The sequence below is a fragment of the Mustela lutreola genome, chromosome 3, assembly GCF_030435805.1.
Source record: "Mustela lutreola isolate mMusLut2 chromosome 3, mMusLut2.pri, whole genome shotgun sequence".
In the NCBI taxonomy this organism is placed as follows: domain Eukaryota; kingdom Metazoa; phylum Chordata; class Mammalia; order Carnivora; family Mustelidae; genus Mustela; species Mustela lutreola.
Genome location: NC_081292.1, coordinates 135,011,975 through 135,035,454, shown reverse-complemented (window position 1 = coordinate 135,035,454; position 23,480 = coordinate 135,011,975). Strand labels below are relative to the sequence as shown.

The window sequence follows — 23,480 nt, the reverse complement described above, 5'->3', positions numbered from 1 at the left end:
ATGAGAAAATGAAGATAGCATTATGGCAAAGGCCAATAAGGGTAATACAGGGAGGGACTGATGACCAAACCAAGTACACCTTTTTGAACTACACTGTGCCACATGGTTTCTGCCCTCATGTACGGTCTGTCCTCTACACAGGGACCCTTCCATTATCAGTTTTGTAAGAATTTGAGGGGCTGACTCCAGTCAACCCTGTGACAGTCAAAAAACTTTACATTTGCTTATCGGATTCTTAAGACCACCTCAGCAGATCATTTTGTTTCTGAGATGTTTGAAAATGACATCCATATCTCATGTTTTATGGACATCTGTTAGTGTGGCATTCCATGTGCTTTACACACATGACTTTTCTGCACACAAACCTGATCTGACAGGGAGAAGCCTGCAGCTCTCCAATAAATGGCTGACTCAATCAGTGAGACGTAGAGCCTAGAGCAGCATGCCGGACAGAGTTGACCTTACAAAAAGCTCAGAGAACGCTGTCTGAGAATTTTCAGGGCTGTTGTTTGAAATGTATCAGCAGAATGGTGAGAAGATATTCTTTACTCTGAGTAGAATGTCTCAAAACAACTTTAGCCACAAACACAGGAAGCTGGAGAAGTAAATGTGACTATGTAGGGGTTTGGAAGAAGAGTTTTTAAATGGAGGTAAGGTCCATAGGTGACAGTTTTGTAGCAAATTGCAAGATTAATTGATCTAATAATTTGTAATAGTATCTTCAAAGTGGAATTATTTTATTGTAATTTAGATAGACTCTGTTTTTGGGTGAACACTCTCTACATAGCCATAGAAATGTCCCCTCATCAAATGAATTAGTAGCTATATTGAACATTAGTAAATAGTTAGTGTTTAAAGGCCAATAATATGTGTCATAATCTTGAGTTCCATAGAAGGCATGTTGCACTACAAATATGAGCTATATGGTGGGTGAGTATTTTGCTGGTGGCTGTTCTTTGATATTTAAGGTAGATTAAGATGGTTATTTTACTTACGAAGATCATCTGGAGCCATATATGAAAATTACTTAGGTTGTCAATTTCTAACAAACTGTCTTAAGTCAAAAGAAAGATAGAAGGAAGGGTGAATGAAAGGAAGGAAAGAGAAGGGAAGGAAAAAAGATAATGTAACTATGAAGAACAATTTTATACTTATGTATGAAAATTCTCGCTCATTTCCAAATGGTAGCAGCATTGGCCTCACAATTCATTCCAAAGAGACTGTGATGGCAGCAAACAGTTGAATATACCTCTTTCAGTGCATTTGTAGAAAATAGGTTTCATTGTTTATCAGTCAGATTTAATGCATATGAATTACTTAATTTTAGCAAGCATTCAATTATAATTTTTATAATGACAGCCAACTAAATATACACGTGAACTATATCTATCATTACTGATAACAGAAGTTCTAAGGTAGATTTTTTTATGTATGAGAACAAGAATTTACAACACTTTGTGTAATTGGAAAGTACAGAGCAAGTGAGAATATTTTTTTTAATTCCTCAAAGAATCACTGCATTTTATGAAGTAATTCATTTAAATCAACAAATATAATATCATCTCTGAAAATATGAAGGTAGGGTCCATTCTTTGCTAACAGAAACTCTGAGGCCATATTTTTTTCCCTGTCTATACTGGACATCCTTTGGCTGAGTCTGTCAGCTCTGTATTTTATCTGTCTTAATGCTAATATTTGGTGTCAAGCTTCTTTCCCACCATGTCAAAGTCCCACCAGTGAGAATGACTCAAAATAGCTTTCCCAGTCAAGGAGAATCAAAACACAACAGAACAAAAAACTGGGTGCTGATAGAAAGGCTGCATTGCGACTGGCTGTTGGAGTTCAGCCAGTGAAAGAGAAAAATGTGGTAGCAAAAGTGGCACCATGTGAATGATTATTGGTGGAAAAAATGTCACACATCATGTGGCCTCTGTCTGTTAATTTAATGTGATGCACTTGAGTGTAAAAATAATGGGCTCTGTCAGCCTTATTAATTATCTATGCTTGTTCTGGAAGTCGGGATTGTGAAATGCCTCCGAACCACCTGATGTAATGGGCCATTTTTGACCTTTCCATGCAAGCCTCTGCATCATGAGCAGTTGCAATCCCAATGGCTACCTCATCTGCAGTTAGGGATGTGGTACTGAGCGGGACTCACATAATAGCAATATTGGTCACAAGGTGATGGAATAATCAATCTTTCTATAGTGGATTTCTTTAGCCTGGTGTGACAAATTTCCTACTTAATGATACCATTCTGATGCTGGGGGCACTTCTTGAGCTCAGGCCGCCTCTGTTTGTCCATTATAGTTTAAATATACGGCATTTATTTTAATGGTAGAAGCAAATTAGTCTGTTATAATTCCTCGTGCACTTCTTTGGTGTATTCTTTAATATGGCCCTCAGAAAGCTGGGAGACAAGCTAGCCAGACAGCGCTCTCACCCTGGGAACTACTAATACTTTCATGTCTGAGAATTTACTAACGGGACATTTTAGGAGGGAAATGTGTGTGGATGAGAAGCTGTGAAGAAAGAGCTGGCCGCAGAGGGCCATTGTTTCTTTCATTCTTCAAGCAAGCTGATCTATTTTGGTGTGTGTGTGTGTGTGTGTGTGTGTATGTATATATATATATATATATATATATATATATGTACATACATATATATATATATATATATATACATTTACACTATGAACTGCTGAAGGATAAAGAACATGTCTCTTCTTTTCTGTCCTGGATCTTGATACCATATTAAGTACCCAATGGCTTTGTAATATGTGTTTGTGAGGGGATCGGTGTTCTAGTGAAAATATGTGAAGTTTGAGATGATGATGATGTTGATGATTTATTAAATAGACTTTAGGATCTGATCTAGCCCTATAGATTTTAATATTATGTTGACCTTTCTTACAAAGTTTAGGGGAACATTTTATTGCTAATCTTTTCTGCAGCTATCATGTATCTTGTACTTAAGCAATAGAGTCTTAGATCATTCAGGAAGGAAAAGATCATTATGAAGGGATAAATTTGGAAACTTGATATCAAATATTCAGGTCTGCATGCTATATAAGAATTGTGAAACATTCTAATTAGTGAAAACAATTATTTATATGGTTTCTTCTCATAACTAGATTGATAAACAGATTTGGTTATGCCACCTAAATGTATGTCTCACTAACATGGAATAATTAGACAATGTACACCAACAAAACTTTTCCCTTTACTCTTTAACTGTGAAAGCTAATTGTTCAGCTTAAGTCATGGGATATTGAGGGAGTCATTTAACACACCTGAATTTTGATTTTTATTGTATAGAATAAGGGAGTTATGTTTTATGATCTCTAAGGCCATTTTTAGCTCTGAAAGGATTTGGCTCTGTGATTTTGTGTGTTTCTGAGTATGCCGTAAGTGAATGATACTACACTATTTACACCAGGGAAAGAATCATCTTCAGCTATCTGAAATGGCTCTTTTTAGTCAGTTATTCTAGATTATATAACCTATTCATTTTCTTTATAGCTTTTACCACAGCCTATAATTATCTTGTTTATTTGTTTATTCTCCTGTTTGGGGTTTGCCTCTCCATGAGGCTGGAAACTCTCTTGTTCACATATTGATGCCCATTGCTTAGAAAAACTAGTGCCTGCCACATGAGGAGTTCAAGAAATATTTGCTGAATGAATGAATGAGTACATGAATTCAGCCCTGTCCCCATAGTACAGCCTCTTTACCCTTTAAAACAACTTTGCTTGGAGTTCAGTGGAATAAAGATGTGGTTGAAACTACCATTTATGTAAAATAATTACTTGAGGATATGATTGAATGTTTTGCTATACACACACACACACACACACACACACATACATACCATCTACATTTTATTTATTTATGGCTTATCACTTTAGCTATTCAAAAGTGGGATTTTCATCGGTAAGTTGTTTGTGTGTTTTGTGTTTTTAGCAAGTAACTTTAATTAGTCATTTTGTTCCTAAAATTTATGATTAATTAGCTGTCATACCTGAATACATGATAATGTCTAGGTACATTTTTGGATGATGTAAATAAATTTGCCTGTTGGGGGCATGCATTTTCATGTGCAAGAGGAATTTTTAGCACCACGAAATGTGAATGGTAGATTTTAGAATTCATCGTGGAAAGTAGTACATCTTGTAATCTACTAACAAGCTATTAGAACATCACCTGTTCTTCCATACTTCAATTATGTAATCTCTCATAACGTGAAAACGTTGGAAAACCTTACCATTTATCTTCATGAACTGGCTGAATTACTCCTTGCTTCAACATATGTTCAAGTTAAGGTCAATGTGGGTGCTGTTTTCTGAGCTGTGAATTTGTGGCAAAGGTAGACCTTTCTTTGTGAGACATTATGGGCCTTACCTCCTAGGGCAGTGAATCCTTTCAAATGAGAAAAAAAAATGTCAATTATGTTAGGATACAGGATTCTAACAACAATGACAATAGAGTTTATTACTACCCTTATAGGACTCTATAATCACTCTCTTTTGAACAGTTAAATGGAGCATTATCTTTCATTGTCCTTGTTGTTTATACACAACATGAAATAGTTTTTCTCACAATTTTCATTTAATCTATGAACTAACATTTTTTCCTTATGGAAGATCTGTCAGATTTTGATAAAAATGTATTTATGACAGTTTATTGGGGACAAACATTTGCAGCCTCTGATTATGATTCGCCCCCTCAGTAGATCTGGGAACCATTCCCCACAAGTAGAGCTAAACCCATGTGGGTTTCATAAGCACACTTGAGATTAGAAATTCTTCAGGAGGTAAGAACAAACCCAGCTGACATTCTAAGGAACACAGATTTTGGTGGTATGGTCGGGAAAAAAGAGGGAAAATTATTTGCACTTTTTTTTGCCTGTAAGACCTTTGCTGTGCCTCAGCCACTGTGGGCAAACATGCTCATCAGTACATCCTTGCTGTGTAGCAGGAGTCAAACAAGAGACTTTCATCACAAACTTCAGCCAGTATCACACATGAGTGTATATGTATTCCCATGGACTTGGATTTTGACAATTCTGGAATGGCAACTCATTGCATATTAATTAAGTACAACTGGTTCTGAATTGTCTTTAGAAAGGTGCAAATTATGGCTTCAAAGTGACCTGATAGAGTGCAAATGAACGTTAGCACAACATTTCTAAAATAGAATCGTTTTAAATATACATATATAGATGTGAATTCCGAGTCCGTCTACTTCATTTTTTGGTCGGGAGTTTACTGCCTTAAAATGGGAAATAAATGTGTGAATGCTATCAAGGGTGTGAAATCCTCCATTTGTATAGACTGGAAACTTGGTAATAATTATGAATCTAGAAATAGCAGAAATTATACAAAAGTTTAGCAACATTTTAATTTTAAATGCAAGTATTTCAGAGGAAGAGTTTAAATCTGCTTGGAGAGCTTTTCTTGCAGTCTTTGATACTAAAAAGTTAGGGATTTCCAACCAGCTTTTATAAATGCTAATTTTCTTATAATTTTTAAACAGAAAATTGCCTTGACTAATCTCTTTTCTTTCAAAAGCTGCTTATTCTAAGTGTGTCTGAATCTGATAAACTCAGGAGCCCCGACTTAACCTAACCTAAATGAAACTTAACCTTTTCTCCCTTCTCACATGAGTGGACAATGGGTCTCAGCTGCACAGAGCATTAGAGAAGCTTGCCCAGTCTCTAGGCCAGCTGGAAGGCCAGGCTTCCCTGCTTTTCAGCCAAATAGATGCTGGCGCTGAGTTACCCTAGGGCAGAGGTTTAACACAGTTTGAATGAAGCTTGGATTTCGAAGTATCCATCCCTTTAGGTTGATGTCACTGGGAGTCCAAGACTCCTCTTTCATTAACTGGCCTCTCACATCGATGGCAATAGTGACACAAAACAGCCAACCACTAAAACAGTTGGTTCTCTTTTATTATTTGTAATTTTGTCTATTTGCATGAGAGCCTGGCAGCATATGGCCTGATGAATTAAAAAAAACAAAACCCTGTAAAGTCTCATCTACGGGCCAGAGCCTCCAGCTCATGGCACTAGCAGGGGCCAGTGGTGCTCCACCTGCCACTTGTCTGGAGGGTGAGGGCATAAACTGATGACCTACTAGGTTTCCGCCGCCAAATAGCACTCGGCTGATGCCATGATTTAATTCCTAACAGTACTGTCACAAATGGCTAGAAGTGGCAACACCCAATGTTTCCGTGGTAAATCCGATTGGCAAGCTACCTGCTCTTTGCCCTACCTAGTATTCTATGCTAATTATGTCCTATCAGGTTAACAGCAATAGAGGAGCAGAAATGTTTCTAACCCAATGCACACAAGTCAGTTTTGAGGAGGAGAACGTAGGGATGTAGGGATGCATGTTTACATTTTCATACCCTGCTAAAGGGATGAGCAGCAAACCAGGGGAAAAGAAATCTTTGCAATGCATCTGTTTACTCTTTTTTACACACTTGGTCATTTCAAAGTAAAAAATTTATATAGCTCTTACATGTTGGTTTTTCTGAATTAGCCATTTTCTTCAGCTGTCAAGTTGCATCAAAGGAATATATTTTATGGTTTCTTCTGAGAACTGAACATTTCTTTGTCTGAAACAAGGAAATTAAAATTATTTGGATTCCTACTTCAGAGTTAAAACAAATTGCAAACCTTATTGTTTCCTTAATATTGTATGTATGTGATCCTATAATGTCAAACAAACCATATACACATAGAAACAATGTACAGACTTTCACTAATTTGTTATGAAGGTCAAAAAAAGTCATCTTGAAAGCCAAAGTCCATTTGCTAACCCATTTTGATGTAGTTTAGAAATCCTTTATTTCTCCTGCATTTTAAGATTACTAAATACATGCGTACTAAAGATGTGTGAGTCAGAATTGCCAGCGATCAAAGAAAGGAAGAGGTAATTTGGGGGGAAAAGCTTCTATGATCTTTCGGGTCAGGTCATAATCCCAGGGTCCTGGGATGGAGCCCTGCGTCGGGCTCTCTGCTTGGTGGGGAGACTGCTTCTTCCTCTCTCTCTGCCTGCCTCTCTGCCTACTTGTGATTTCTGTCTGTCGAATACATAAATAAAATCTTTAAAAGAAAAATTGGAAAGAGATGAGATATTAAGCTTGGTCCCTTCTTTATGGACCCAATTAAGGAAAGACTAGAGATACACTCAAATGTTCAGCCATATTCTATTTAGAAAAATAAGTTCAAGAACATTGATTTTACTGGATAAAATATAGCTGGGAACATTCTCTAATATATGAACAGACTGTTCCAAATGTTTATTTGTAATTTGTTATTCAAATTTCCATATATAAAATTCAAATGGTAGTATTTTTGTCCTCAGTCTAAATAGTAAAATTTATTTTACCTATAATTTACCTATTTTTTATTTTACCTACAATGTTTTAGGCTCTACTTTCTATATATTGTTAATTAGAGAGGAAAAACATCCCGAGTACCAAGGTAATTTCCTGGAGCATACTTGCACCTGGACCTCCAATCTTGACATAAAGCAAGCAAACAAACCAAAACCCGAAATAGTTTAGACCACATCCTCCCATATTTTCTAAGGAGTAAGACAGAGGTTCAGCAAGGAAAGGGCTGAAGGATGAGGTTATTTGCTTAGATTTGCAGTGGAGCATGGCAGTGGGAGATGGGGATGTCTGAGTGGTAGAGTGTATTAAGCCCACACTCTTAGTTTCAGCTCAGGTTGTGACCTCAGGCTCTTGAGATTGAGTGCTGGTTGGGCTCAGGGAGGAATCTGCTTGGGACTCTTTCTCCCTCTCCTTTTGTCTCTCCCCCTACATACATTCCTACCACACCACTCCTCCTATACCACTCCTCAGCCCCGAGTGCATGCAAGCTCTCTGTCTCTAAAAGAAATCTTTTTTTTTTTTTTTTTTTTTTTTTTTTTGTTAAAGATTTGCAGTGTAATTCTGGGAAAACACTTTGAAGACTGCTATAAATGTAAGCATTCCAAATTCCAGCGATTTGGATAGATTGGAGTACTTAAGAGTTTAAGAGCTGAGTAGGATTTCCAAGATCACCAAGTTAGGCATATCCTTCTAATTTGAATAAACTGAACGAAGCTCTTTTTCCTCCCTCTTTCTTTAATTCACAAACACAGGTTAGGTCTAAAGAATCTTTACAGCTTTGCCTGGCCCATTTATCTTCTTGGTATGATCCAAGCTAGTTATATAGCAAGATTTACAGAATATTTGAAGCCTACATGCTAAGAAATATTTATTTTTTGTTGCAACCTTCTTTCATTAAAGCATCCATTCTGTGAGTGGAGTCTACTCATTGTGCAAATATTTCTCAGGTTTCTGTCCTGTGCACTGTATAGTCTTAGCTAATGGGTAAATACAGAAGTAAATAAAATGGGGCTTCTTCTTTCAAGACAATTATTTTCTGGGGGTGCATGGGTGGCTCAGTTGGTTAAGCATCTGCCTCTTGATTTTGGCTCAGGTCGTGATCTCAGGGTCATGAGATCAAGCCCCATGTCAGCTCCCCACTGGGTATAGAACCTGCTTGGTATTCTCCCTCTTCCCTCCCTCTGCCTCTTTCCTCCCTAAAAAAAGATTATTTTCTAGGTTAGAACAAAAGATAAGAGTAAGTCAAATAGCAATTCAAGAGCTTAGTCAGGAAAGTAAATGAATGCTTCCAAAATGAATTTTAGATGAGCAGGGCTGGAGTTCAGAGGAGGGAAGGAGTGCTGTAGCAGCATTGAGATAGACTGACCCATGACAGGGCAGGGTAACTGAGGCTGGCATGTAAAGTATTTGAGTGAGGAAAGTAGAACAGAAGCACAGAGCATGGGCAATAAAAGGACTCAGTACCAATGGATGATTTATTGGAAAGAGCAGGTTTAGTGTATGATACCTACATTAAAGCCATAGTCATCCACTAATAAGCTGATAGGAGCAGTAATAACCTCTAATGGTGGAATGGCCCTGAATTTGTTGGGGGGAGGAGGGGAGGTAGTCAGGGTTCATCTCTCCTACACTCCAGAAATAACGGTTTTGGAGGAGAAGTTAGACTTTTCCTGTCTTCATATGTCTTTTCCATTCTTCAGATGTGAAATAAGGGATTTGCGTTGGGTGGTTTCCAAAATCCCATCCATCTCATTGTTTCTAAGGGATCAATTTTGATGAAAGGAGGATAGTGGGGTAGTTGCCAAACAAAGGGATGGGAGGAGTCTAAGGAAAGGGGGTTCTAAAGAGGACAGGAAGGGAGGGGGAGTGATTGGCAGCACACCAAGAAGTGGTGAACTAAGGAGAGGCAGGTGTGTCTAGAGAGGCATTTCTGGAGTTTGAAATGGCATCTGGGTCTGGCCTCAGCATTGGCACCACTCTGTCAGACTGCCTTCTGTTACAGTACCCTGTTCCCTAACACTTCTTCTCTCTCCCGCACTTCCTTCAGGGTCCTTTCTCTGCCCTCTCCTTTCCCTCCCCAACAATGTAGTACCAGACAGTAAAGATCAGAGCACAGAAGAAATGGTTTATCTGCTTCCCGAGACCGTGCTTTTCCCTTTTAGATTTGCATAGTTTGAATTGCTGTTGGTGGTGGTAACTGCAACTCTGCTCCTTCGGTTTGCATGTCCAAGGCCCATAGCTTGAGCACTGTTTCCTTCAAAGCTTCCCAGTCGAACCTAGCAACCACATTTTCAAGTATCTCCAGCTCTGTGTGGGACAGAGGGAACGTTAGTTAGGAGCAGTGACCAAAAAGAGACCTAGTGAAGGTGCCTCTAGGGATCCCAGGGGAAAAAGACTGCTTATCAAAGGAGCAGTAGTAGCTATGGCCTGGGAGCTGGCCTCAGTACGCAAAGCAAAGCGTTTCTTTGTTTGCTAATTGCAGCCATATGTGGTAGTTCCATTAACATCTATTTGTTGAGATCTACCATGTGCCAGATACTATTAAAGCTGCTGTAATTCTCTCTTAGGTCTAAGTCATTATGTTAAATGAAAATGGAGTGGATATACTTTCTTCAAAAGGGATTAGTATTTTAAAATCTCTTTCTATTTCATGAGTTAGCATTTAGAAAATTCACCATTGTGAAACTGTTAATATCTTTTTTTTCTCCTTGGGCATGAGCTATATATGTTATAGAAAGCACCTTGATAGATTTTGTTAACACTTCTCTTTTAAGTGATCAATCTTTAAAATATTTCTGAAGAAGTATTACATGGATATGCTTGCCATTTATTTTTATTGTGAAAGAAATGGCTCCTGAAGTTAAAAATCATCTTGTTAATGTCTCCATCTCATCCCTGGTCAGGATCCTCTGTATTCCATCAATATGAACTAGCTGCTGTTCTCAGAACATACTATATGATATTGTGCCTCTGGATCTTTGCATATGCTGGACTTCTAGTGGGGAATGCATTTCCTTGCATGGAAAATGCCCATGTGATGTTCTTACAGTTCAAAAATCTCCTTTGACCAATTCTTTCACCCCCAGTTAGATTGCCCATCTCCCCACTGGGGCCCAATATAGTTTATATTAACTTTTATTATCCTCTCACATGCTGGACACAGTTACTGGCTCAGTTTTCTTAACCCAGCCAGATTTTACAACCTCCAGGGCAGGGACTGTGTCTTATTTGTGGTTGTATTCTCAGGGCATGAAGAAGAGAAGCTTAATATACAGACATCTAATAATTTAGATGAGTGAATAAATGGATGAGTGGATGATCAAATAAACGACATAGGCGTGCATATCTTCACCCCCTAGGAACACACTGTGCTAGTATTGGGAGGAATGCAAAGAAATATGAGATGGACCCTGTCCTGAAGGTGCTTACAAGACACAGTAGTGATGTAGTCTAAGACATGCATGGAGTGGTTCCTGGATAATAGGTCTTAAAGGAAGAAGCCTTCCTTTCTCAAAAATACAGTCTATTACAAAAAGTTTTGGTAAGGTGGAAGAAATATTTTAAAAAAGCAGAACTCTGAGGTTAAAATTATGGTCAGAATGCTTCACTACTCCATGTGTGAAGGTAGTGGGAACACTAAGCCGACTAGTGTTAAACACTACCGTTGACTTCTCAGTTTTACTAATTGGTGGCTGACCTGAACTTAGCACATTCTGTGTTAGATTGCTCAACCTGTCTGCTCCGCAGAAAGCCGCCTCCTTAACCACTACTTGCTTTCTTTTTTCGAGTTAGTCTACACCCAAAGCCACTGTCAGATGTCACAGGGATGAGACTTCACAAGGTAAGTTAAAACAAAACAAAACAAAACAGGAACAAATGCTTTTCAAAACAGAATCTGGTGAAAGCACTGGCTCAAGAATGATAAGCACCACTTTGCAGGGTTCCCTAGTTTTGGGGTGTGGAAGGGACGTATAGCTACCTGGGTTTGGTGGAATTAAAGATGGTGTGAGTGAAGTGAGACAGAGCCTGGGGTCCCAAGTGGCGTGTCTGAGAAGGAAGCAGGTTATGTTGTCTAGACAAGAGGAAATGCATTATTTTTTTTGATGGAAGATGATTGGAATTTTAAAAGTCAAATGATAGGACTAGAAAATATAACTGATGTTTTATTTCTTCTTTTTGTTTCATTCTGAAAGTCTGTCTTTAAGTCCAAAGTGGAAATTTAAACTTATAAAGTGATCCACAGAGATAAAGGCCTGTTGCTCAGCAGGGATCCTCTTTTTCTTCCCACATCAAGAGTTGTAAATTTGGGATGGATTCAAGACCATGTCTAAGAGTATGTAGCTATTTTAAATGGGGTTTGATACTCATTTAAAATGCTGTGTATGTTTCAATGTTTGAAATCATTTCTTTTTTCCATATCGTCGGTATTAGATTACTAAGGCATCCTTAAACCTTCTTTTTCATGAAAAAGGAACACAGACTTGGCAGGTTGTTTGCGGTTTGTGTTCTTCAAGACCCTGTCTCCCATTGAGCTTCAGGGCTTTTGTGCTTTTTCCAGGCTGCTTCCACTTTTCCCCTTTCATCCCTCATACAATGTAAGGTAGATCAAGTGAGAAAGAAATCCTGAGGTTCTGTGTAAAGACTGGACAATGATAATTACAAAGGGTCCTTTCAGTGTTGATATTTACACATCTTACACATTTTTATTGCTATAAACTAGTTTATTATCATTACACTTGAAAGTCCGCATTTTGGCATATTTCAAAGACTATTTCCTACCAACCTAGACAATTATATCTTGTGTTGATACGTGTTGGGCCTTGTAGCAAGCTCTCCTGGCCAGGAGCTGTGTTATATTTGTGCTAATTTAAAGTCTCCAGTTCTGGCTCTGGTATCTATTACTACAGAGGCCAATGGACCTGAGATGGCACCAGAATTTCATTTTTATTCTCAACCTGAGATGATACTGTTGTTCACATAGTGAAACTATCCTATTTCTCACCAGTGGCTCTAATATCCACACCTCTCTTTGGATTTGACGGACATGATAAGCTAAGGAGAAAAGTCTGCATGTGTATAGCTTTTCTGTACATATTTTCTCTTCTTCTAATACTCTTTCAGGTTATCAGCAGATTTTATAGAATAGCAAACTCAAATGCCTGGCAAAAGCTGTGTGGACTCTCTAGAGCCAGGCTGCCTGCATTTTAAATTCCTAACCCACTACTACCCAGTTATGAGATCTTACGCAAGTTACTTAATGGCCTTCTGCCTTAGTTTCCTCATCTGTAAACTAATGGTTTCTATTACACTGGGTTGTTAAGTGAGAAAATTTATGTGAAGTGTTAACAACAGCGTATGTCACATAGTAAGGACTCTTTACCTTCTTATCAAACAGAGATAAATAAGTGTTTAATTCAAACAGAAATTAGCAAGTGTTCAACTTCCCTAACAGATGGGGAAATGAAAATTAAAGTAACAAAAGATACCACTTTACACACATCAAATTATTAAAAGAAAATTGCACTTGGTATCAGGGAACCATTATACTTATAAACAGCTTGTAGAAATGTCAATTGTGACAACCTGTTCGGAAACCAATCTAGCAAGATCTGTGATGTTTATTGTGGCATTTTCTAAAGTGCCTACCATAGCCTACCACGCCCTACAGCATCCGGGCCCTGGGCGTGATATCTTGCTGATGCCTTTGCCTCCGTCCTAGTGCTCATTGCGCATCAGTCACAAGGGCATTGCCGCGTTGCCCTTTGTCTTCAGTCACTCTGCACACGCACTCCTTTCAGACCCTCCGTGCTGTTCTACTCTCAGTCACTCACTCTGTGCATGTGCTCTCCTTTCAGAGACCTGGTGCTGTTCAGTCTACTTGATCGCTCTTCTCCTAACACTCCTTCTTGTTTACTCTCTCAAACCTTTCAGGTTGTCTGAGAGCAGTTCTCCCTACCTCTGCATTTAAAGTAATAAGTAATTTCCTGTAACCTTCTATTTCCCTATTTAGCTTTAGAAAAATATCACATTATGTTACATAATAAAGCGTTGTCCATCCCCTCTTCTAGAATGGATGTTCTGTGAGGGCAGGGACTTTGTTCACTGCTGTTCCTGGAGTCAAACCAGATGGTACTAGAGGGCCATCTGATAAAGACATGTTGCCTGAATGAATTTTTTGTAGTAGCAAATGAACATATAAACAAAAGGTAAGAGAATGGTGATGAATTGTGACATATCAATAACATGAAGTATTACCAACTCCTGAGAAGAATGAATTAGAGCTATATCGCGGAGGGGTTTCTAAAATGTATTACGGAAGAAGTACAGGAACAGGAATGTGTATATAATACGGCCCCAAGCAGTGATCAAACCTTACACCTATACATGATTTCATGGGAATGGGTATAGAAACACACTCACCAGGTTGTAAATGTTGATTATCTAGGGAAGAGTGTACAGGATGATTGTTTAGCAGGATGTAGAAAGGGAGCAAGAAGGCTACAAGTTGGAGGAAAGGCAAATAAAATGATTGCCAATATGGGATCCAGCTTCACACCAGCTTCAGTCACATCCTTCTCCACTGCCACTCCCACCGAGGCTTAGTGTCAGGCTCTGACACCAGGCGGCTGATTCACCCCAGTTCAGTAGTCTCCTTTGGGAGTCAGTGTTGATGTTCTGGTAGAGGTTCCAGGAAGTGTACACAAGTCTTGCCCTTGCCTATCACTTGAAATCTTGCATTCTCTGAGAAAGCTATTTGTCTTTTACTGAGTACTTTACTTTTGTTTTTTATGCAAGGAGTCCTTGATGCTCTGTGGTTGTTACTTCTCACCTTTCGGGGGTTCTGAAGAAACACTGTGAAGTTGATTCCTGACTGCTTGGGCCTTTTCTGTTCACTAGGGCCCATAAGGCTCCTGAGCCAGGGAAGTGTACCTGGGAGGATGACAGCATTGATTAATGGTAATGTGCTTTGCATACCTTTGCATACATGTAGGGAACTCTATGGAGCTCTCAGAAATTTTGGGAAAAAATAACAAATAGAAATGATAAACATTATTTATTTATTTATTTAAATATTTTATTTATTTGACAGAGAGAAATCACAACTAGGCAGAGAGGCAGGCAGAGAGAGAGGAGGAAGCAGGCTTCGCGCTGAGCAGAAAGCCCGATGTGGGGCTTGATTCCAGGACCCTGGGATCAAGACCCGAGCTGAAGGCAGAGGCTTTAACCCACTGAGCCACCCAGGCACCCCAGAAATGATAAACATTTTGAAAATAAAGCAGCATTACCTTAGAAATACAAGAAAGCAGAGGTAAAATATATGGTTTAAATCACTAACAGTACAATTGATGACCAGGAAGAAAACCCCATATTTTCAGGTAAGAATATATCCCCTTTATCATACAGCTCAGTTCTCTGAGCTTTATATTTATTAGTCTGATTGTATTTTCTACCAGCTCTAAGGATGGGATTGTGTCCCGTTTTTACTGACATTGGATGGCAGTTTACATTCATCCATTTGTCTTCACTTTAAATATAATAATTTAGGGATGCTAATTCTAAACTTAGACTCCCTGAAGGCAAGATAACATTTCATAGTGACTGATTTTAGAAGACAAAATTGTTTTGCTACAATATAAGTGTACCATTACTTCTATCTTTACAGAGTTTCTAGCTTATTACTGTCTTAAAGATGAACATCAATAGTATAACTTGAAAAAGACATAAAAATTTGTCCTAGTGCAAAAAGAAACCGGGCCAAAACGTGCCACAAGCCATTTTGGACATTTTTAAGCTAGTTCAAAAATTATTTTCCTGAGAGGAGAAAAAGATGTTTAAATTCTGAATTTGAGAAAAATCCTAAGAATATTTATCTGAAACTTAGGTTTTCTTGAGCAGTTTCTTCCATCAACATATTTATAAAACACAATTCTTTCTTTTTCTAAAAAAAAAAAAAATACATAATATGAAGAAGAGACATGGGGGTGATAGACTAACATCATGTAAAAATTCTGAATTTCAAACATGCATGCTTAATAATCATCAACCAACAACAAATTGCAGTTATTAGTAATTGTTTTCTTTTACTACAAATGCTGGGACTTGATAGTACCTTGCTTAGGACAGAAGTCTCTTGATTGTGTGAACTAGCATAACTCAAAAGAAATATATTAATAAATCAAAAAATGGAAATACCCTTTTCACTTTTTTTTTTTTTAAGTTATGTTGGAGGAAATCAGTAGTATATAAAGGGCAGTAGGTCGAACTGCTGCTCTTTCTGTGGTCTCATGATTGATCTTTCACCTTTTGTTGCTTTAAGTAAACTCCTCTGAAAAGCTGTTTGTATAGGGGCAAGGAAGAAAGGGTTGGGGGGTTTTGTAGTGTCCTTTTCAAGATTCATGAGCTAGACTTGAATAAGAAAGCCATGCTGAAAACCCATGCTATTAGAATTATGGGGGAAGTTTACATGTGTTGATTAGCTGAGAAGCTCACTTTCAGTATTATCATGCTACAGTCATTCCACTTGTGTTCTGATAAAAGTTAGTATAGATATTAGACATCAGCTCGATGACTCCTGACAAGACCTGTTTCTATAGAGCGAACCCTCTAGCACCCTAGGGTTTTGTTTCATTGTAAAGTCTAACATCTTTACCCTTTTTAAGATCTTGGAACCTAAAACAATTAAATAATGTACTTCAATCTTATTAGTAGAGAAAATAGAAGAGAAAATTAGTAGCAGAAAATGTATTGACTAACTACAATGGCCTTTCATCCTGAACACCTAGCGTCACCCTGGAGAATCTTACAATAATTGAAATAAAAGCCTTAGCGAGCTCTTCCCTGTATTATAAATGTGTCTGCCAAGCACATATGCCAAGCAATATGCTCAGAAGCATATTAATGGACAGCTGTTTAAGATAATATTCTTTATAAATGTCATTGACCTATCTACTCCATATTTCTAGTCTCTTCTAAGAGTTATAATTTTATGTTCTCATGTTAAAACTACATGAATATAATTCATTTTCAATAAAATGTCACCAAAGAATAATAAACAGAATGTCTTTCTTTTAACTATACAAATGTACTGATGTTATCTGCTACTCTAGAAACAATAGGAAGTGCTAAAAAATAAGTTGAGAAATAATTTCACTTGGAGAGCTCGTTAAATGTTTTAACATGATTCAGATATGAAAATCATGAAACTAAAAAAATAAAAATAGGCAGGTTACCAGGAACATAATGAGCAATATGTAAGTATTTTCACCTGTGAATATGGAGATCTTGAAAATAAGCATTTAAAAAATTTATAACTGGGGCGCCTGGGTGGCTCAGTGGTTTAAGCCGCTGCCTTCGGCTCAGGTCATGATCTCAGGGTGCTGGGATCGAGTCTCGCATCGGGCTCTCTGCTCAGCAGGGAGCCTGCTTCCCTCTGTCTCTCTCTCTGCCTGCCTTTCCATCTACTTGTGATTTCTCTCTGTCAAATAAATAAATAAATAAATAATCTTAAAAAAAATTCATAACTAAAATTTACTGAGTGGAGTAAACTTTTAATATTTTATTTTATGATCCACACATTATTTTTTTATAAAATTAATTTGCATAAATGCTTAATTTCTGTACCATCTCTTAATTCCATTCTCTTATATTTTCTTTCTGTATACCGACACATACACATACACACTTTTCTCTTTACTAAATACAAACATGGAATATTCTGGTGAAAATTGAAAGATTGAGGTCAGTATATAATTTCAGATAATGGCAGCTATAAACACTAGAATTTTATTTAGAAAATACAAAGGAAGTATTCCTAAGAAGTGAAAAAATAATTACTTTGTGCAGGCTAATTTTACATGATTATGGAACATATGGATAAAATTATATACACCAAAATTATTCATAAACTGTGACTTTGATGACGAATTTCTTCAGTGAATAACTTTATATAAAAATGAAGAGCAATTTGCTTTTGTGACAGTGAGACACATTCTTCCATTAGTGGCATCTATGTGAATAAAGACTTTGCAGATCCTCTGGGTTCCCTAACCAATAAAGTGGATCTCATTGTAGATCTATCTGAGCCTTGTCCCGGGCAGATGATGCTGCAAGAGTCAGCATGTTAAGTAGGCTTCATCTAGGACAGTGACGAGTCCCTAATGTGAGGAATAGAGCTTCTCTGGGCTTCAGCATAATGCTCTAACTTCTGGTTGCAGATTATACCTTCATTTACTTTTGTTTACTTTCAACTAGACAGGATGTCTGTAAGATTCATGAAGAATGAGCCCTGGCTCTTGGCCACGAGAAAGTTCAAATCCTTTCTTGTATGTTACTTTCTAGAGCTTTCCCCCACAATTTTTATGTATTGCTCTGTAACCAACAACCACAAGTTTATATTTGCTTTTTTTTTTCTTTTTCTGAAACCCCCCCAAGTAAATGTGTTAGAAATTGGAACAGATTGTCTGATTGTCACTTGCCCTGTGATTATTAGATAGTTTATTATATTTATTATTTTGAACGGTCTGTTTGTGCTGCTTTCCTTTTACTTAAGATATACATTGGTATCGCTTTCCACTGAGAGAAATCCAAAAGGAATTTTTGCTTTTACAAAAAAAAGAAAAAAGGCAAGAAACAAAAATAGCATTCAGCATTTTTTTTTTTTTTTGCAGTGAGTGAGGCAGGATAGATAGAGGCGGTGTTTACCCCAGCTGCGAGAGAGACCCCACCAGCTTCTTCAGGAACCACACCCAACATCTCGGTGTCTGCCATAGCTTTGAACTGTGTCTGAGAGTATCTGACTTTATCTAGATTTGTTTTGTGGTTCCATCAGTAAGATGTGCCCTAAGAGAGGTTTTTTGGGGGGGTCTTGGAATGCTCAAAATCTGTTACCTATAAATTAGTAGTAATTGCATCTTTGCCTTTTCTCCATTCTGGCTTATAAAATTTCATGGGCACACTCTACTTTCAGGTAGTGGGGGAAGCTGTACTTAGTGAAGTTTATCCTTTGCTAACAGACTTATTATTGAGTGGACATGACTTCTAAGCCATTAAAAATAATATACTGTCTTGATCTGCATCTTCCAGATCCAATATGAATTAGCCAAGCAGCTGGGCTGGGCAAGGGTGTTTCTGGCTCCAAGAGAGAGAACAGTCTTTCTTTCGTGGAAATGCACATAACTTATGAAGTTGGAGGCAGAAACATGGACGGGGATAAGATTGTCCAGGAAGAGGGAAGATAAAGAAAAGAGTACAAAATAGCAGCCTGCTGATTCAAAATTTAAGCTGAGAAGGAAAGACTCAGAAACTGAAAAGGAATAGCCTGCACAGAGAGGACGAAGGGAGTCGTGAGAAGATTGGAGCCATCTGTAGTGTCAAGTGTTGCAACAAGCTTAGGAACGGGAGAGCAGGGAGAACAGACAAGCAAGCTCAGGGAAGCTGGTGCCTGAGACTTCACGGGGGCTTCCAGAGAGCAGTTTCAGAAGAGCTGAGAGGACTGGGAAGTGAAGCCACGGGCCACAAGCAACACCTGCAGAAATATCTGGTGATGGGGAGGAAGAAGTAGCGTGGATACGCTGAGATAGAAGCCTGAGGGAAGAGGTGCATTGGATTTTTTTGTTCCTGGCAATAAAATTCCAATTCTGATAAAAATATGAGGATTTCATCTAGAAGGTCTCAGGGCTTTTGCTTTAATATAACAAAATAGAAGTGAACAAAATAGAAAAAGTTAATTTAAGTCTCTTGACATAAATTATATTAAGCTTAAACACAAAATTTATTTATTTATGAACTCTAATGAGCTTAATTTAGGATACACTGACACATGAATATTAGTTAAAATGACAATGTTCACACTTTCTGTTTCTGTGAATACTTTGTATCAGTACTCTGTTGATGATACATGACAAATACAACGCTCTTAGTTCAACATTACATTAAAATGCATTTTGTCTTCAAAATATGCTAGCATGTTTGAGGGGCGCCTGGATGGCACAGTTGGTTACAGCACTGACTCATGTTTGCAGCTCAGGTCATGATCTCAGGGTCATGATTATAGAGCCCCAAGCTGAACTCTGTGCTCAGTGTGGAGTCTGCTTAATATTCTCTCTCCTTCTCCCTCTGCCACTCCACCCTTGTGTGCGTGCACTCTCTCTTTCTCTCTCTCTCAAAATAAAGAAATAATTCCTTTAAAAAATATGCTAGCATGTGTCCTAGAAATATAAGAAAATATTTTCTCTATAATGGAGAGTTTCGAGTGCAACTTCTGAAAATAACATTGGCGGGGAGGGGGGGACAAAAAAGGCAGCTTCTGTAAATTAAGATAAAAAATAGTCGTGTTAAATAAATATTAGGGACTAACAAAAAGGAACACATGTAAAAAGACACAAGAATGGTTAAGTTTTACATTCCCTTAAATAAATCTGTATTCCTACTGGTTCAGCCTGTATGGTGATGAGATGCTTCAAACTTGATATTGGCTGGATTTAAGCAACTTAAAAAAACAAAGTGTTTGTTGGGAGCTTCTTCCTCTTAAACATCAACTTTTGGTTTTTCTTAAGGCAGTATCCTAGGTCCCCATCTCTCTTGGGAGTACTCCTTCCCTGTGTGGCTTCATTTGTTCCCAAGGTTTGGAGTATTGTCTGCACACTAATGACTACCACGTCTGTATCTGCAGCAAACACTGCTGTGCCAAACTCATTGTCTGCTTTTTTTTCCTCCTTGTCCTCCTGCATCTCCTCCTTTTTCTTCTCACAGCTTAATCAAGGAATAATAATTGGCAAGCAATAAATGGCTCATATTTAAAATGTATAATTTGGTAAGTTTTGACATATGTATTTGCCCATGAAACCAGCACCACAAATAAAATGGTGGCTATAATGATCCCTCCCAAAACTTCCTCATGCCTTTCCCCCACCCCCTCACTAGTCCTCAGGTGACCAAATACCTGTTTTGTCACTGTGTATTGGTTTATGTATTCTAGAATCTTACACAAATGCAGTGATTTGGTATAAACAGTAGAATGATCCTTTAGCATTTAAAAGGTTTCAGGGCTATAGCTTTAAAATGACAAAGCACAAATAAGCAAGGTTACTTTAAAGAGCTATTTGAAATAAATTTTTCAATATTTTTTTTAATCTGGCATTTTTTTTCACTCATATTGATTACTCTGATTCATCCATGTTGCTGCATTTACCAGTAGTTCATTGCTTTTTATTGCTCAACGGTAGTATTCCATTGTACTGGTTTTCCATTGTATGAATATCCATTTACCTACTGATGGGTATTTGAGTTGTTCTAAATTTTGCCTGTTACAAATAAAACTGCTATACATATTTGCATACGTTTTAACTGATCTTGGGTAAATACTGAGGGTTGGAATAGCTGGATCACATGGTAGATGTATGTTAAAAATTGGGGGAAGCAGCTGAACTGATTTCTAATGCAGTCATACCATTTTTTTTTTTTTTAAAGATTTTACTTATTTATTTGACAGACAGAGATCACAAGTAGGCAGAGGCAGGCAGAGAGAGAGGAAGGGAAGCAGGCTCCCTGCTGAGCAGAGATGCTGAGAGAGATGGCGCAGGGCTCAACCCCAGGACCCTGGGATCATGGCCTGAGCTGAAGGCAGAGGCTTTAATCCACTGAGCCACCCAGGTGCCCTGCAGTTGTGCCATTTTTAATCCCACCACCAGGGTATGAGAGCTCTAGTTATTCCTTATACTTGTCAACACTTGGTATGGTCAGTATTTTTATTTTAAATCTAATATGTGTGTACTGTTACCTCATTGTAGTTTTAATTTGTATATTCCTAGTAACATGATGTTGAGTGTCTTTTCTGTGTTTATTTCCTACATGTATATCACTTTTGGTGAAGTATCTGTTTACATCTTTTGCCTATTTTTTAATTGGGTTGTATCTTACTGAGATACAAGTCCATTACTAGATATTTGATTTGCAAATACTTTTTCCCAGTCTGTGGCTTGTGTTTTCATTCTCAACGGGGTCTTTCAAAGAGCCGTTGCCTTTTATTTTGATACTTTTGGTGTCGTATTTTTAAAATATTTGCCTAAACCAGAGTCACAACAATTTTCTCCTATATTTGCTTCCAGAAGTTTTATAATGGTATGTTCTACATTTAAGTGTAGGGTCTGTTTTGATTTTTTTTTTCCTTTTTGGTATAAGGTATTGATCAAAGTTCATTTTTCTGCATATGGATATCTAGTTTCTAGATATGCATGGGACCACTTTTTGAAAGACCATCCTTTCTCAATGAAGATACCTTTTCACCTTTGTATAAACAAAACAAAACAAAAAAACAAAACCAAACCCCAAAAACACTGTCTGTCCATGTGTAGTTCTATTTCTGTACTCTATTCTGTTTCATTGACCTATTTATTTTCATGCCAATATGACACTACTTTCATTAAGTAGTTTATACCCATATTGAAATCAGGTAGTGTTACTTTTATAACATTTTACCCCCAAAGTTGTTTTGGCTCTTCTAGGTCTTTTCATTTCCATATGAATTTTAGAATGACCTCAGTGAAACTCTGTTTATTTTGTGATTCTCTTTTTTTCTCATTCCTTCATTTTGATAATTCTTATTAGTTGCCGTATCTTTCAGTCCACTGTGCCTTTTCTTTTGCAAAGACTAACTTCCTTTTCATACAATTCAGTGTATTTTTCATCACAGACATTGCAGTTTTCATCTCCAGAAGTTTTGTCTTTTATTATATCTTCCATATCTCTCCTTGAGTTTTTGAAAATATGGGGAAAAATTCTATAATAATCATTTTAATATTCTTGACTGCTAATTCTATCATCTGTGTCATTTTTAGGTTAGTTTCATTGATTGGTTTCATTGATTGGTTTCATTGATTGGTTTATTTATTTATTTATTTTCCTTATGATGGATGAGACTTTCCTGATGCTTTGCATGCCTGGTAATTTTTGAATTGATGCCAGGCAGTGTAAATTTTATCTTGTTTATGTGAGATATTTTTTTATTCCTATAAATAATTTTGAGCTTTATTTGGAAAATATTTGATTCCTTTAAATCTTTAAAGATTTATTAGATGGGATCAGAGCACTGTTGAGGGCAATGACCATTACTATAGCAAGATACTTCTGAGTGCTTACCTAATGCCCCATAAATCATTATTTTCCAGTCTGGCTGTTGTGTACAGGACTATTCCCAGCCCATGTAAACTGTAAGTTAAATTACCTCTCAACCTTTAGGTGGTTCTTTCTCAGTGCTCAGGTAGTTTCTTCAAACGCATGTGATGGTCAGTGCTCTACTGAATAAAGGAATTCTCTGTAGATTTCCAGGATTCTCTCTCAGTGCTGCTGTCTTCAGTTTTTTGTCCTGTGAACTCTAGCCTTCTTGATTTTTCGGGACTCTTAACTTCATTTGCTCTACTCAGGGCATCTACCAGAGTTCCCTTCCCTGTGCCACCTTGTGGGAACTCTCTTGGGGATTTAAGTAAAATCATCTTAAGACTTACCTCATATATTTCCTGTATCCTAGGGATTACTCTCCTGTTGCCTGATATCAAGGGTCTTGAAAACAGTTCTTTTATGTATTTGTTAGGTTATTTTATTCTATTTTGGTTGTATGTGGAGGCCTTCTCTAGCTAGCTTTTGGATCTCTCTCTTTGGTTGATTCACATTAAGTTTCATATTACACTTAATATATCCAAATGAGAACTCTACCTTCTATGAAAACTCTTCTTTTCCCATCTCAGGATATATCACCAACCACAAATTGCTCAAACTTAATACCTAGAAGTCATTTCTGATTTCTCCTTCTTCATGACCAACACCCAGTCCTTCAGCAAGACATAGATTACACCTCCATATTATACCTTCAATCCATTCATTTCTCATCATTTCTACTCTGTGATCTCATTGCGGGTACAGTCATCTTTCATTGAGATTCTTGTAATAGTCTTCTAACTGATCTCCATGTTTCCTCTTTGCTTCTTCCTTTATCCCACCATAATTATTCATTATATGGCATTGTTGTGAACTTTAAAAACTGTAAACTAAGTCAAATCACACTTTTAAAAATTCTTAAGTCCTCAT

At 37.6% G+C, this 23,480-nt stretch overlaps 1 long non-coding RNA gene across 2 annotated transcripts in view; it reads left to right on the top strand.

Annotated features, from left to right (window-relative positions):
• Positions 1–11,106: 11,106 nt before the first annotated feature.
• The window catches only part of LOC131827024 (uncharacterized), a 248,592-nt gene continuing 236,218 nt past the window's right edge, over positions 11,107–23,480 (top strand). The window contains exon 1 of one of the 2 annotated variants that reach the window (XR_009351857.1): positions 11,107–11,241. This is a non-coding gene — a long non-coding RNA (uncharacterized LOC131827024). The remainder of the gene's footprint in view (positions 11,242–23,480) is intronic. The other variant, XR_009351856.1, reaches the window with a different exon arrangement.